Here is a 5,099-nt window from a genome sequence, read left to right on the forward strand (position 1 = left end):
AGTAAAAGGATAGCGCAAGCCGCGATCTATCGTAATAGATCGCGGAGATTTTGACTTGCGTTAAATTGAATAAGCGCTCTTAATTGTATAGAATATGAACGTACTTACCTAAATTGTAAAGCGTTAAAAAATCTCATAAACAGGCACAGCAAAGTTGAAACGGGTATTAAAAATATAATTACAACAAATACATGCAATTCCCCATGTTTGAATATAACTGTCGAAAATGCTGTCTTAACATTTCTTTAATTGTAACTTCTGACAAAAATAATATTCATGACCACATAAATGACATTAATTATAGTATTGACAACATAATAAAATGGCTTGACAGTAATGATTTAAAAATAAATCTGGACAAATCAAAATATTTACAATTTAATAAATTAAACTTTGACATTCCTAAAATTGAATCAAACAATGATATAAAGTTTCTAGGTGTAACAATAGATACTAATATAGACTGGAAATTACACATAGAAAATGTTTGTAGTCGATTAAATAAATTTGTTTTTGCATTAAGGCAAGTAAGAAGTGTTACAAACGTAAAAACCGCACTTATTTCTTATCATGCTTATGTGGAATCTGTTTTACGTTATGGACTTGTTATTTGGGGTAATAGTACTGATATAATAAGAGCATTTCTGGCTCAAAAGAGATGTATACGGGCTTTATATGGTATGAGGTCGGACCAGTCATGCAAACCGATATTTAAAAAACATTGTCTGCTGCCTTTACCATCTCTTTACATTTATGAGATGTGCGTGTTTGTGACTAAACATATGTACCTATACAAAAAAGCAAGTGATTTAAATAGCCGTAGTCGCAGAGATGCAAATAAATTAATTTTAAAAGATAATCCTCGACTAAAAAAATATAATAAAAATTGTCTTTGTATGAGTGTAATAATATATAATAAGGTACAAACTAAATTAAAAAACTTAGACTCTAAATTATTTCTAAAAAAACTTAACGAATGGCTTCAAAAGAAATGTTTTTATAGTGTTAAGGAATTTTTGGACTCATGATTGTATATTTGTTTCTTGATTTTTATGATGTATGTTAGGTATAATAAATTTTGAAATTTTTATTTTATAATGAATAATGTGAATGAATGACAAATTAATTGGATACTTTGAATATAGATATTATGTAATAAAATAATTTTGCACGCTGTTAAATAACGGCTAAACATGCTGTAACATTATATTGTAAGTTATAACACCTTAAAATACCATGTTTAAATGCAAATAAAGGATTTATTATTATTATTATTATAACATTCAACACACCAAACATTCAAAGAAAGAAACACTCAAAATGTTTTCGTACCTAAATTAAACAAAAAGTTATTTACAGTATTGCATCAAAATATTGCTGGCATATTATCAAAACTAGAATTAATTGAAATAACATTACTGGAACTGCGCGATAATAATATTCATCCGAATGTACTATGCTTTTCAGAGACATTTGTCAAGGAGGACCATGAACAATACTTAAAACTTAATAACTATTATATGGCAGTAAGTTATAGTCGTGATATATCAAGAGGGGGAGTGTGTATTTTTCTTAAAAATGATCTTAAATTTAAGGATGTCATTTTCATTAAAAGCTTCAGTACTGATAAAAAATTTGAATGCTGTGGCTTAGAAGTATTAGATAAAGATATAATAATTATATGTATTTACCGTACACCTGACTCTGATGTAAATTTCTTTTTAACCCAATTAAATCTACTGCTATTTAAAGTAACTGAAAAATATGATAAAAAGAAAATTATTATTGTTGGAGACTTCAACATTAATATACTTAAAATAAATAAAAATTGTTCTGACTACAAGAATTTAATTAACACATATAATTTTAAGCTCCATATAAATCAACCTACAAGGGGAAATTCTTGTATTGATCACATTCTAAGTAATATTCACAAAGCGAATGGAAGTATTATTCCCCTATGTCTATCTGACCATAACACTGCTCAATTACTGAAATTTCAAATAAATTATAATCATAGACAACAGCACATGTCTAGACTGACTATTTATAAAAGAGACTATAACACAGAATACATAAGCAAATTCAAAGATTACCTTAAGAGTTTAACATTTTGTGATATTTACATGGAAAATAATCTAAATACAGCCTTTCAAAGTTTTCATGACCTTTTTTGTCTTTTATATAAATTGTGTTTTCCTCTTATAAAAATTAATTTGGGTAAAATTAATAATACAAAATGGATTAGTGAAGGATTGAAGATAAGCTGTAGAAAAAAAAGAAATCTAAGATATTGCTATTATAACAATAAATCAAATATAAATTATAAATCTAAATACTTAACTTATTCTAAAATTTTACGCAAGTGCATATATAAAGCTCAAAAGCTTTCTAATATTGCTTATATGTCTAACAGCCAAAACAAATGCAAATCGTCATGGAAACTTATAAAGAATGAACTGAATTCCCATAATAAGTCATCTGACATAGATAATATAGATATAGGATCCGAAACAATCTCTGACCCGGCCATAATATCGACAAAATTTAATAGTTTTTTTGTTAATATTGGTAAGCCCACACCAAATTCTTGCCATGGTTCCAAAATAAAAAACACACACAAAAATCCATCCTCAATGTTTCTTAGACCCATGAATGAAAATGAAGTTATGAAACAAATATTAGCCTTAAATAACACAAACTCTGTAGGTTACGATGAGGTTTGTACGAAAATTATAAAAAAATGCGCTGTAGAAATAGTTCATATTTTAACGCATTTGATAAACATGTCTTTTTTGAGTGGATGTTATCCAAATGCCCTCAAAATCTCCATAGTTCGACCCTTATTTAAGAAGGGAGATAAACGTGTGATGGAAAATTACAGACCAATCACACTTATATCAATGTTCGCAAAAATTTTTGAGAAATGCATGAGTCTTCGCCTTAATGAATTTTTTAATAAACATAATATAATTAAAAGTGATCAATACGCATTTCAGAAAAATAAATCTACGAACAATGCATTATATTCTCTGACTCATTGTATTATTAAAAATATTGACTTAAAATTTATGACAACTACTATATTTTTTGACATGTCCAAAGCTTTTGACAGAGTGTGTCACAACATATTATTAGAAAAGCTGGAAATATATGGTATACGTGGTATTGTGTTAGAGTGGTTTCGTACTTACCTTGAAAATAGAAAACAATGTGTTGTAATCACAAAAACAAACAAAAATAAAGAACAACAGTCGTACCAATCTAATCTCATTTGCAACGAATATGGAGTACCGCAAGGTTCTGTACTAGGGCCAATTCTATTTCTTGTTTATATAAATGACTTAATCGATGTTTCGGACAATAAGATAATCTTATTTGCTGACGATATATCCATAATCTTTAAAACTGACATTAAAAATTTTGACCATATAAATTACCAACGTGACATAAATTATAATATTGACTATTTAATTAATTGGCTGACATTGAACAATCTCAAATTTAACCTAAATAAAACAAATTTTATTCAATTCTTAAATAAACCTGGATCTGACTTAAAACTAGAACATAACAATACAATAATAAATAAAACTCATGAAACACAATTCTTAGGCATAACAATAGACATGAATTTAAACTGGACATCTCATATTGAAAAAGTATGTAATAGAATAAATAAGTATAATATATATGTACTCAGACGTCTTCGTAAAATAACTGACATAAAGACAGCAATATCGGCATACCACGCATACGTAGTATCAATTTTAAGATATGGACTTATAGTATGGGGAAATGGAGTAAATATAAAGAAAGCTTTTGTATCACAAAAAAAATGCATCCGAGCTATATGTGGTGTAGGGCCTTTCGAATCATGCAAACCCCTTTTTATAAAACTTAAATTATTAACTTTGCCGTGCCTTTACATTTTTGAAATTTGCAAATTTGTTAAAAATAATCAAAGATTATTTACCACGGCTCAAGAAATGTACGGGAATTTACGTCATCCTAATAGATTGATACTTGACCATAAACCTAGAACATCTTTGTACTCAAAAAACTGTCATGCTATGTGTGTTAAAATTTATAATAATATTCCAGACGATTTAAAGAAATTGGACGCAAAACAGTTTAAGACAAAACTTTATATGTGGCTATTAAGCAAAAATTTTTATAATGTAAGGGACCTTTTGGATTATAAACATAAATATTGACATGTATAATAATAAATAAGTATTTGAACTTAACTATAATAATGTTTATGTAATAAAATTGTATTTTTTTTTTCTTCTGATTATGCGGAGCTGTGAAATTATGTTTGCATGCCAGTATAACTGGCGAATGTGCTGTACTTTCCATAAAGTAATAACTTGTGAACCACATTTGAGCAAATAAAGATTTATTTATTTATTTATTTATTTATTTAATAATTAAAAGACCTATTTTTATACCTTACCTTTAACACACAAGGGTAAGCAAGATAGGCAAGGTAATAAAACGGATGGGTAACAGCATAACTGTGGCACACAGACACAGAAACACATTCAATTTTATTTGTTTTGTTGTTGTTAATAAATGAATTATTTTGATCACATTTTTGTAAATACTGATCGATCAATGTCACGCTTGACAGAAGTTTAAGAAAAGTTTGTTTATCTTAAAAAAACAACAATTCCAAGAATTTTAAAAAAATACAAACAATTAGGTTAGAGCTAGCGCGCAAGAGCAACTTTTGTCTCCGCAACTATTTTGTCTCTCCCATTAACTCCATGGGCTAGTTAGAAAGTGCGCGCACGTAGCGAGTTAGTGACGCAACTTCCTATAGAGTTGATGGGAAAGACAAAATAGTTGCGGAGACAAAAGTTGCTCTTGCGCGCTAGCTCCTGCGCGAAAAATTCTTATTTCTAAAGTCCCGTTCATATTTGGTAATGGAATCTAAAAAAGGATCAAGAGGCTATGTTATCTACTTTTCACGTAAAAATGAAAATTGAAAGCAACTTAACAAAATACTTCAAAAGATAACTTGACTCAGAAGAAGCGGAAAACATTGCTAGTTTAAATAAATGATTATTCTAAACCAATAGCAAAAGTAGCCA

The sequence above is a fragment of the Colias croceus genome, chromosome 24 (assembly GCF_905220415.1).
Source record: "Colias croceus chromosome 24, ilColCroc2.1".
Lineage (NCBI taxonomy): Eukaryota > Metazoa > Arthropoda > Insecta > Lepidoptera > Pieridae > Colias > Colias croceus.